We start from the raw sequence: 12,423 nt of genomic DNA on the forward strand, positions 1-12,423 counted from the left end.
CACAGAGCTCTCTGCTGACATCTCTGTCCATTTTAAGAACTGTCCAGAGTAGGAGAAAATCCCCATAGCAAACATATGCTGCTCTGGACAGTTCCTAAAAATGACAGAGATGTCAGCAGAGAGCACTGTTCTCGTGATTTAGCAGAGAGCTCTGTGTTCCAAAAAGAAAAGAATTTCCTCTGTAGTATTCAGCAACTAAGTAGTACTGGAAGGATTAAGATTTTTTAATAGAAGTAATTTACAAATCTGTTTAACTTTCTGGCACCAGTTGATTTAAAAAAAAAAATTTAAGTAATTTAAAAAGTTTTCCACCGGAGAACCCCTTTTAACTTTTCTGATATACTTCATAAGAAAATTTTATTTCCTTGTTATAGATATCATGTCTTTTAAAATCATGGCTTTGTCCAAGCTGAAGCACAGGCATGGACAAAGTCCAGTTAGTGAGGGTGGGCTAGCACTCATCTGTGCTCTCTGTTGTCTGAAAGTACTCCTCTGTGCTCTCCCCTGTCTGATAGCACTCCTCTGTGCTCTCTCCTGTCTGATAGCACTCCTCTGTGCTCTCTCCTGTCTGATAGTACTCATCTGTGCTCTCTCCTGTCTGATAGAACTCGTCTGTGCTCTCTCCTGTCTGATAGGACTCCTCTGTGCTCTCTCCTGTCTGATAGTACTCATCTGTGCTCTCTCCTGTCTGATAGAACTCGTCTGTGCTCTCTCCTGTCTGATAGGACTCCTCTGTGCTCTCTCCTTTCTGATAGGACTCCTCTGTGCTCTCTCCTATCCTATCATCACTTGAGTTTTTTGATATCTCAGTATAAATTGAGTGTTTCCTTTTTATATAAAAAATTTGTATAAGAACCTGATTTGTATATTTATATATGCAGTGTGTTATCATTTTGTTTTGTTGAGGCCTTGTACTAAAATAAGTCAGTTTAAAAAAAAAAAAAATCAAGGGGGAGATTTATCAAAATTTGGAAAAGTTGCTGAGTTGCCCATAGCAACCAATCGCATCACTTCTTTCATTTTTGAAAAGGCCAGTGAAAAATGAAAGAAGGGATCTGATTGGTTGCTACGGGCAACTCAGCAACTTTTCCTCTGGACAGATTTTGATAAATCTCCCCCCAATTTTTTCGCCATCATTCTGTACTCCATATCCTGATGGTAACAATGTGAAAATAGAATGTTAGAAATGTTTGATAATTTATTCAAAAGAAATAACAAAAATATTGCATAAGCATAAATATTTACTTAGTTGAAGCACCTTTGGCAGCGATTACAGCCTTCAGTCTTCTTGTATGATATCACAAGGTTTGCACATTTGCATTTGGATATTTTTTGTCATACTTCTCTGTATGTCTTCCCAAGCTCTGTCAGGTTGAATGGGGACCAGTCCGAGGTCCAGAGCACTTTGGGTCAGGTTTTCATTAAATGGGCGCTGTCATTAACCCATCTAGTACACAAGGCGCTTAGGACCCAGGATGTACCTGTACGCCCGTGGGAAATTCCGGTCCCCGCCGTTCTCTGGGTGTCCCAGTGACAACATCTGGGGGGGTCCTGAGACCCCCAGTTCAGACTGGTACCGGAAAAAAATGGTGATTGGTGCAGTCTTGGACTGCACCAATCACCCTTGCCCAGCAGGAGTGAGGTTGCACTGGTGCCACCTCATGATCGGCCGACCAATCACCTGTCCTTCTCGGCGGCATCAGCGGGTGGAGGGAGGGGGTGATGCTCACCCGGGATCCGGTGTGGCGGCAGTCCGGTGGTAAGTGCTCTTTGCCTCCTGCTGTTGCTTAGCAACAACTCCCTGCATGCACAGCCAATGGGCATGCTGGGACTCCCAGGCTGCCCTTTTGCTGTCTGGGCATGCTGGGAGTTGTAGTGATGCAACGCCTACAACTGTTGCATAACTACAACTGCCACCATGCACAGACAGCCGAAGGGAATGCTCGGAGTTGTAGTAGTTTGCCTCCAGCTTCTGCAAAACTACAATGCTCAGCATGCACTGACAGATCGTACATACTGGGTATTGTAGTTTTGCAACGGCTGGAGGCACACTGGTTGCGAAACAGTGAGTTAAGAAACAAACTCTGTGTTTCATAACCAGTGTGCCTTTAGCTGTTGCATAACTACAATTCCCAGCATCCACGGTCTGTCATTGAATGCTGGGAGTTGTAGTTTTGTAACAGCTGGAGTACATTCACACGGATGGGGGTTTCCAGCGAGTTTCCAGCTTCAGTTTGAGCTGCGGCAAATTTTCTGCTGTAGTTCAAACTCCCAGCGGGAAACTCACTGTGAACCCCCGCCTGTGTGAAATGTACCCTGAAAACCCTACACTAGCACAAAATAAAAAGTAAAACACTACATATACATGCACCCTTTCACTGCCCCCCCCCTCCCCCCCCCAATAAAAATTAAAAAGTCTCGTACTGCACTGCTTCCAATCTGGAGTCTCCAGCTGTTGCAAAACATCAACTCCCAGTATTGACTGTTCAGGCATGCTGGGAGTTTTACAACAGCTGGAAGCACCCTGTTTGGGAAACACTGCCCTAATTTAGGCCTCAAATGTGCATGGCACTCTCTCACTCCAGATTTAGAGGCAACAGTTTAGTGCCACATATAGGGCATTTCCGTACTCTGGAGTAGTTGCGTTACAAATTTTGGGGGGCTTTTTCTCCTTTTACCCGTTTATGAAAAGATAAAGTTGGGGTCTACACCAGCATGTTAGTGTAAAAAAAATTTAAATTTCATTTTCACAAGAGGTAAAAGGAAAAAAAAAACCCAAAATTTGTAGCACCTTTTCTTCAGAGTATGAAAATACCCCATATGTGGATATAAAGTACTCTGCGGGCGCACTACAGGGCTCAGAAGAGAAGGAGCGCCATTGGGCTTTTGGAGAGAAAATTTGGCTGAAATTTCTAGGCCATGCGCGTTTACAAATTCCCCATGCTGCCAGAACAGTGGACCCCATTTTGGAAACTACACCCCCTCATGGAATGCAACAAAGGTTGCAGTGACCATTTACACCCACAGGTGTCTGACAGATTTTTTGAACAGTGGTCCATAAAAATGAAAAATTTAATTTTTCATTTGCACAGCCCACTGTTCCAAAAGATCTGTCAAATGCCAGTGGGATGTAAATGCTCACTGCACCCCTTATTACATTCTGTGAGGGGTTTAGTTTCCAAAATGGGGTCACATGTGGGGGGGTCAACTGTTTTGGCACCATGGGGGCTTTGTAAATGCACATTGCCCCCTACTTCCATTCCAACCAAATTCTCTCCCCAAAAGCTAAATGGCGCTCCTTCTCTTTTGAGTCCTGTAGTGCGTCTGCAGAGCACTTTACATCCACCTATGGGGTATTTCCATACTCAGAAGAAATGGGGTTACACATTTTGGGTGTTTTTTTTCTCCTATTACCCCTTGTGAAAATGAAAAATTTGTGGTAACACCAGCATTATAGTTAAAAATAAAAAATAAAATTTCAAGTCTAATTCGTCAAACACCTGTGGGGTGTAAAGGCTCACTGTATCACTTTTGTTACTTTCCTTGAGGAGTGTAGTTTCCCAAATAGTGTGCCATATGTTTTTTTTTTTTTTTTTTTTGCTGTTCTGGCACCATACGGGCTTCCTAAATGTGACATGCCCCCCAAAAACCATTTCAGCAAAATTCGCTCTCCAAAAATCTGATTGTTGCTACTTCCCTTCTGAGCCCTGTAGTGCACCCACAGAGCACTTTGCATCCACATATGAGGTATTTCCTTACTCAAGAGAAATTGGGTTACAAATTTTGGGTGTCATTTTCTTCATTTATCCCTTGTAAAAATGAAAAAACTGGGTCAGCTAGAACATGTAAGTGTAAAAAAAAATGAAGATTTTGAATTTTTTTTCCTTCACTTTGCTGCTATTCCTGTGAAACACCTAAAAGGTTACCAAACTTTCTGAATGTCATTTTGAATAGTTTGAGGGGTGCAATATTCATAATAGGGTCCATTATGGGGTATTTCTACCATAAAGACCCTCACACTTTTTTTTTTTAAACTGTAAAGTTTCATTGAAGTTTTGTGATAACAAAGAAACAGAACAATATATCCATAAATGGGGGATGAGCCCCATGACCACGTGAGAATAAATGGATAAACAAACCATAAGGTTGCAATAGAAAAGCACAATAAAATTACAAAAAGCAAGGGAGAGGAGGGGGAGGGGAGCAAGGATCTAGACACAATTACGGGATAAACAAGAGGGAGAAAGGGAAAGGAGGGGTATGAGGGAACAGTCCATCACACAAGAGAGAAAAGAAAAGAAAGAGTAGCTAGGAGAGAGGAAGAATAGGAGAGAGAAGAAAAGAGTAAGTCAAAAAATAAGGAAAGAAAATTCACAGAGGCTGCCTATCCATAAATTTATCCCAAATGGACAAGAATGCAGGAATGGTATTATTCAGGGAGGCAGTAAGATATTCTAGGGAGCAGATCTCATGTATCCTAGCCACGAGGTCATTGTCCGACAGGGGCAAAGTCTGCTTCCATTACTTAGCAATAAGAGTCTTGGCCGCAAGAACTATATGTAAAAAGACCTTAAATGGTTTCTTGGCCAAGACCCTAGAGGATAAATGTAGGAGGAAGACCATAGGATCCAAAGGAACCGTGGCTCCTAAGACTGAGCGGATCAATCCCTGTACTAAAATCCAATAGGGAGCTATCATGGGACAAGATGTGAAAAATGGTACCCAAACCCACACCACAATGCCAGCATTGCGGAGGGATAGTGTGACTCAATCTAAGTAGAGCTGGGGTATGATACCACCCCATGAGCATCTTAAACTGTATCTCCTTATAAATCGTACAAATGGAAGCTTTGTGGCCCGCTTCCAAATTAACTGCCATTGGGAAATAGAGAGAGGTGTTAAGAGCTTCCTCCCACCGACTCATATACCTATGGGTGAGAGGGGAGCCATCCGGAGGGGATAACAGGAAAGAGTATATGCTAGAAAGTAGTCCCCTACTCTGAGGACCATCACTACACAGCCTCTCAAACCCCGTAGGCAAGGAAACCATCAGGGAGTTTTGTCTAGAGGAGAAGTAACTTCTAAGCTGTAGTGGACTTCCTCAGAGGCAGGGAGATCCCAGCGAGCAGCCAGTTGGCTAAATGAGGGGAATGAGCAAGTGCGGGGGTCTACCGCATCAGCCCAGCAGAACAAACCCCTAGAACCCCATTCCCTACCATAGCAAAGGACATCCCAGGAGGAAAGGCAGAATGATACAAAAAGGATTGTAAAGGAGAGAAAGAAGAAAGAAGACCAAAGCGCCAAAAACAGTAGGTCCACACATAACGGGAGAATGACATAGGGCCCAGCAGAGAACAATCAGGAGAGAAGAGCGGGACCAACCATAGGAGGGAATTGGGATGGATGGGAGCCAACCAGAGCTTCTCTAACTCCATCCACTTACTGTAGGCGTGGTAAGTAGACCATGCCGCTAGATGGCGAAGATGGGCTGCCCAATAGTATTTAGTCACATCGGGAACTCCCAGCCCCCCAGAGGATCATCCAGCTAACATTACCGACATTGGGAGATGGTGTCGTTTAGTGTCCCAAATGAAACGGAAAATAGCCGACTGGAAGGAACGCAACACAGCTAAGGGGACTCGCACTGGCAACGTCTCGAAAAAATACAGAAGCTTAGGGTGGATGCTCATCTTTACCGCCGCAATGCAGCCAAAAAAAGTAATATATTGGGCCCTCCACTGGTCCATCAGGGTCCGCAGGTCACTAAAAAGGTGAGGAAAATTAGCAGCATATTAGGAAGGGTAGCTAGGAGTTAGTGATACACCAAGGTAGGAGATAGAAGAGGGAGACCAGCAAAATAAAAATTTAGTTTGCAGGAGAAAAGACAGGGGAGGGTGGGAGGTTGAGAGGCATAGCCTCAGACTTTGAAAGGTTAACCTTATAGCCAGAAACTATGCTGTATTAATGGAGCAATTTATATAAAGAAGGCAATGAGATGAGAAGGTTATTAAGGGTCAATAGAATATCATCAGCAAAGAGACAGATCTTAAATTCCCTATCATGAAGTGACACCAGCCTTCGGCTGTCTGGGCATGCTGGGAGTTGTAGTTTTGCAACAGCTGGAGGCACCCTGGTTGGGAAACGCTGGTGTATATGTATGGTGTGAGTGTATGTGTGTATGATGTCTGTTTATGTGTGATGTGTATGTAATGTGTGATGTGTATGTAATGTATAATGTGTGTATAATGTCTGTGTGTGATGTGTATTGTATGTGTGTATGATGTCTGTCTATGTGTGATGTGTATGTAATGTATGATGTGTGTATGATGTCTGTCTATGTGTGATGTGTGTATGTCTGTGTGTGATGTGTATGCAGTGTATGTGTGTATGATGTCTGTCTGTGTGTGATGTGTATGTAGTGTATGATGTCTGTCTGTGTGTGATGTGTATGTAATGTGTGATGTGTATGTAATGTATAATGTGTGTATGATGTCTATGTGTGATGTGTATGTAATGTATAATGTGTGTATGATGTCTATGTGTGATGTGTATGTAATGTATACTGTGTTTATGATGTCTGTCTATGTGTGATGTGTATGTAATGTATACTGTGTTTATGATGTCTGCCTATGTGTGATGTGTATGTAATGTATAATGTGTGTATGATGTGTGTGTTTAATGTGTATGTAATGTATAATGTGTGTATGATGGCTGTGTGTGATGTGTATGTAATGTATAATGTGTTTATGATGTCTGTCTATGTGTGATGTGTATGTAATGTATACTGTGTATGATGTCTGTCTATGTGTGATGTGTATGTAATGTATACTGTGTATGATGTCTGTCTATGTGTGATGTGTATGTAATGGATAATGTGTGTATGATGTCTGTCTATGTGTGATGTGTATGTAATGTATACTGTGTTTATGATGTCTGTCTGTGTGATGTGTATGTAATGTATATTGTGTGATGTGTATGTAATGTATGATGTGTGTATAATGTCTATGTGTGATGTGTATGTAATGGATACTGTGTGTATGATGTCTGTCTATGTGTGATGTGTATATAATGTGTGATGTGTATGTAATGTATGATGTGTGTATGATGTCTGTCTATGTGTGATGTGTATGTAATGTATAATGTGTGTATGATGTCTGTCTATGTGTGATGTGTATGTAATGTATAATGTGTGTATGATGTCTGTCTGATGTATAATGTGTGTATGTCTTTCTATGTGTGATGTGTATGTAATGTATAATGTGTGTATGATGTCTGTCTGTGTGATGTGTATGTAATGTATAATGTGTGTATGATGTCTGTCTATGTGTGATGTGTATGTAATGTATGTGTGTATGATGTCTGTCTGTGTGATGTGTATGTAATGTATAATGTGTGTATGATGTCTATGTCTGATGTGTATGTAATGTATAATGTGTGTATGATGTCTGTCTATGTGCGATGTGTATGTGATGTATGATGTGTGTATGATGTCTGTCGATGTATGTATGATGTGGGGTGGGCAGCGGTGTATGTATGTGTGTATATGTATAGTGTGAGTGTATGTATGATGTGTGTATGTAATATATGATGTGGGGGGGGGGCAGCGGTGGGTGTATGTATGATGTGTGCATATGTATGGTGTATATGTATGGTGTGAGTGTATATGTGTATGATGTATCTGTGATGTGTGTATGTAATATATGATGGGTGGGAGGGGGGCACTGCCGCCGCCGCCGCCAGTTGTGCCATCTAATTTTATTTATTTTTAGTGGCACCCGCACTAAATTGCACCCCCAGAATCCCACCCCCTTCATACTCACCCGCCAACCAAGAGCCCCACCGATGCACACAAACACACCCGTACCAAAACTACAACTCCCAGCATGTTGCACCATAACCAAAACTGTAGAACTATAAAGTGCGGCATGCTGGGAGTTGTAGTTTTGGTTCGGGTCAGCTGCAGAGCCATAGGCTGCATCAGGGCATGCTGGGTGTTGTAGTTACTAACTGCAATTCCCAGTATTCCCTGACACAGACTATGGCTCTGCAGCTGACACAAACTACAACTCCCAGCATGTTCCACAATAACCATAACTGTAATACGATACAGTGCAACATGCTGCAACCCCACACAACCATAGGCTGTATCAGGGCATGCTGGGTGTTGTAGTTATCTAGTAACTAAATGCAACTTCCAGCATTTTCTGACACAAAATGCAGCATATAAACTGGAGAAGCAGAACACCCCCCCCCCCCCCCCCCCCAGTAACACATAAGTCCCTATTGAGACTGAAAAATAGTGATTAAAATATTTTAAAAAGTGCGTATACATGTGAATAAGCCCCTTTCCTAATAAAAGTTTCCAATTTTCTTTAAATAAAAATAATGTACAAAAATTAACATAAGTGGTATCGCTAAATGTGGAAATGTCCAGGCTATTAAAATATAATGTTAATTAAATACGGTGAATGGTGTAAATGTAAAAAATAGTCCAGAATTGCTAATTTTTGGTCACTTTAGATGTAACTTTTTGATCACCATAAAAAATTTCTCATATGGACTTTTTCTGGGCTTGGCTCGGGTGTAAGAGGAGCTACAGCTCTCCCGCCGCTAATAGCCTGGCATGCTGCGATCACTGTGGCCCTATTAAACCATTAGATCACCTAAGTTGACAGCAGTGTCTAAAGGATCTTATATCCATCCCTGGTGGTCTAGTGGGGGGGGATCAGACTATTTTGGTCGAAATTATTTAATCTACCAGGACAAGTGGATTTTCTTGAGGGACAAGTAGATTGTGTTCCGCTTTAGTCCCTTGGACAAGTAGTTTTTTTTTTTTAATTTTCACACCCCTGACTCCTTTAATAGAGGATGACATTTTTTGGTTATAAAGTCATGGCCATAAAGGTTTGTACCCCTGAAATTTTTCAAGAGAATGAATTATTTCTCACAGAAAGGATTGCAGTAACACATGTTTTGCTATACACATGTTTATTCTCTTTGTGTGTATTGGAACTAAACCAAAAAAGGGATAAAAAAAAGCTTATTGGACATAACGTCACCCAAAACTTCAAAAATAGGCTGGACAAAATTATTGGCACCCTTAACTTAATATTTGGTTGCACAACATTTGGAAAAAAATAACTGAAATCAGTCTCTTCCTATAACCATCATTAAGCTTCTTACACCGCTCAGCCAGAATGTTGGACCACTCTTCCTTTGCAAACTGCTCCAGGTCTCTCTTATTGGAAAGGCTTTACCCCAGAAGCAATTTTAAGATCTCCCCACAGGTGTTCAATGGGATTTAGATCTGGACTCATTGCTGGCCACTTCAGAACTCTCCAGCGCTTTGTTGCCATCCATTTCTGGGTTCTTTTTGAGGTATGTTTGGGGTTATTGTCCTGCTGGAAGACCCAAGATCTCGGATGCAAACCCAGCTTTCTGACACTGGTCTGTAGATTGCTACTCAAAATCTGTTGGTAATCCTCAGATTTCATGATGCACACATTCAAGGCACCCAGTGCCAGATGCAGCAAATCAACCCCAAAACGTCATTGAACCTCCACCATATTTCACTGTAGGTACTGTTATTTTCTTTGTAGGCCTCATTCCGTTTTCAGTAAACAGTAGAATGATGTGCTTTGCCAAAAAACGTTATCTTGGTCTCATCAGTCCACTAGACGTTTTCCCAGAAGGATTTTGGCTTACTCAAGTTCATTTGGCAAAATGTAGTCTTGCTTTTTTATGTTTCTGTGTTAGCAGTGGAGTCCTCCTGGGTCTCCTGTCATAGCGTTTCATTTCATTTAAATGTCGACGGATAGTTCGCGCTGACACTGATGCTCCCTGAGCCTGCAGGACAGCTTGAATATCTTTGGAACTTGTTTGAGGCTGCTTATCCACCATCCGGACTATCCTGAGTTGACACCTTTCATAAATTTTTCACTTCCGTCTATGCCCAGGGAGATTAGCTACAGTGCCATGGGTTGAAAACTTCTTGATAATGTGGACAAAGACAAATCTAGATCTGAGTACTTCAACAATCTCAAGGTTACAAGTTCATCTCCAGACAGTTCTCTTCTCCTCTTTCTGTTGTCCATGCTTAGTGTGGCTGGCAGACACACACACACACACAATGCAAAAACTAAGTGAATCTGCTTTTTATCTGCTTTCAGGTGTGATTTTTATATTGCCCACACCTGTTACTTGCCCCAGGTGAGTTTAAAGGAGCATAACATGCTTGAAACAATCTTATTTTTCCAAAATGTTGAAAGGGTGCGAATAATTTTGTCCAGCCCGTTTTTGGAGTTTGGTTTGACATTATGTCCAATTTGGAAAGAGAACACAACCGATGAATAGGAGAGATCCTGTACCAAGCTGCCTATATACAACAAGTGGATCTCGGCTAAGACCACCAAAAATGGAGCTGTACACAATATATATAAATGTGTATCGGCACTCTAATAATAAAAACTATAAATAGTAATAGAGGCTCACTTACTAAAATCCCGATGGGGAGTGTAGTCAGAATCTCTGCCCAGAGGGAAGTTCTTGTCTCCACTAAAAAATCCTGCAAAACTGTAAGTCTGCGTCCTTGATAGTATGGAGCTTGTCCCGTTGTACTTGCTTTTTGTGTTTAGAGTAGTTTACAGAAGTCCGTGGTTCCAGTCAGCCTATTAGCCGGGAGATCTGCCCCGGCCGGTGGCGTCTCACCGGCTTGCTGTACTGTTAGTGGATTGCGGAGTGCTGTGACCTAGTGCTGCGAATGACGTCACTACTACAGAGCGAGCGCATAGCCAAAAATTATGTCCAATTTGCTTTTTTCCCTCTCTCTTTTTGGTTTAGTTCCAATACACACAAAGGGAATAAACGTATGTAGCAAAACATGTGTTACTGCAATCCTTTTCTGTGAGAAATACTCCATTTTCTATAAAAATTTCAGGGGTGCCAACATTTACGGCCATGACTGTATGTATTTAATTTTATAAGTATACTTATTAATTTGATTCTGCTATGACTATGACTCTCTATAGTCCCACATGAAGTCTACAAGTGAAGTAATTGCAGCCTTGGCTACATAATCATGTCTAGACGAGCATACATTTTACCGCTTCATGACGGGTTATCTATTTCTAAAAGACATGATACAGTTCAAACATCCATTGTATAATTTCCTTTTGTTCTGAAGACTTTATAGCTGCCTGATTTTTGTATCACAGCTCTAGCTGTTGCCAGAAGAGAGAGATAACCACAGGCAGTTTCTTGTACTGTCATTTATTAAATTTTGCTTGTTCGGATAAAATGAGTCTCAGGCCAATTTTCTTCTAAAGTTAAAAAGGTGCTATCTCCATTTCACATTAGCAATCACATTTTCTTTGCCATGTCACCTTTTTGACAGTGAAATGAATAGCATTAATATTGACTTAACAGTGGCCTTTGGATTACTGTAGTCTTTTTCAGATCTGAAGCACCCTTACTGAAGTTACACATAAATGCCTGGTAACTTAATATTTTAAAACTGAATTCACTTTATTCACATTTTAGGTATACAGCAGATTCTGGTGCTGCGTGCTGACACAGGGTAATATTTGTTCAAATAAAATACTTTTGAGATCCTCCAAGACCTAATTATTTATTGCTTAAATAAAACATTTGTTGTGCCATTACGTCTAAAGTTGCCCTTATTTTTTATTTTTTTACGTATATGCTTTAAATTTTCAAATATATAATAGGGCACACATGTAAACACTGTTGGACATCTGTACACAGAGGAAATGGTCCAGGTATATGTGGCGCATATTTTTGCCTTACTTCCTTCAATTTATGTATAGGGAAAAAAAATCTCTGCAGCTTAGAGTGGTGTAAAAATAAAAAAACATGTTATGCTCACTTTTTCCAGTCCCCCCAGCTGTCATGGCCACAATCCTTGTCCTTTGCAGCCAGGACCTGCCCGCTCAGCCAAACAGTGGCCGCAGCAGTGTTTCACCTCAGTCACTGATTGGAAGAAGCGGGAACCGGAGGAGTCAGCACAGCAGTTGTGGGGGACCGGAGGAGATCAGTATAGCATGTATAATATTTTTACTCCACCTTCAGCTGTAGAGAAAATGTTTGCTTTTCCTGGACAACCCCTTTAACTTGCATGTAGCATTATATGCTTAGAAAAGGTAATGTATTTTGTGAATGCAGCATTTAATTTATTTTGCTACATTTTTTGGATGTTCTCAGCATACAGTGCTGTGCGACATATGCATTTACCGCAAAGTGCATGTGGCACACATCTGGTATATATTTTGACAAAAAGTGTATCTGCAAGTTCGCTTTGATCCATAAGGTACATGGCTATCTCTCTCATGCCACCTATTGGAGGTAGCCCCCCCTTTTAGGTCAATGCTTGGCTGGGTGAGAGGCCTTTGTCGTAACCCCAATAGT

The 12,423-nt window shown here is 41.5% G+C and overlaps 1 protein-coding gene across 2 annotated transcripts in view; it reads left to right on the forward strand.

Annotated features, from left to right (window-relative positions):
• GATB (glutamyl-tRNA amidotransferase subunit B) overlaps positions 1 to 12,423 on the forward strand; it is a 143,352-nt gene that overhangs the window by 39,614 nt on the left and 91,315 nt on the right. The window lies entirely within an intron of this gene.

This window comes from Hyla sarda, chromosome 1 (genome assembly GCF_029499605.1).
Source record: "Hyla sarda isolate aHylSar1 chromosome 1, aHylSar1.hap1, whole genome shotgun sequence".
Taxonomy (NCBI): domain Eukaryota; kingdom Metazoa; phylum Chordata; class Amphibia; order Anura; family Hylidae; genus Hyla; species Hyla sarda.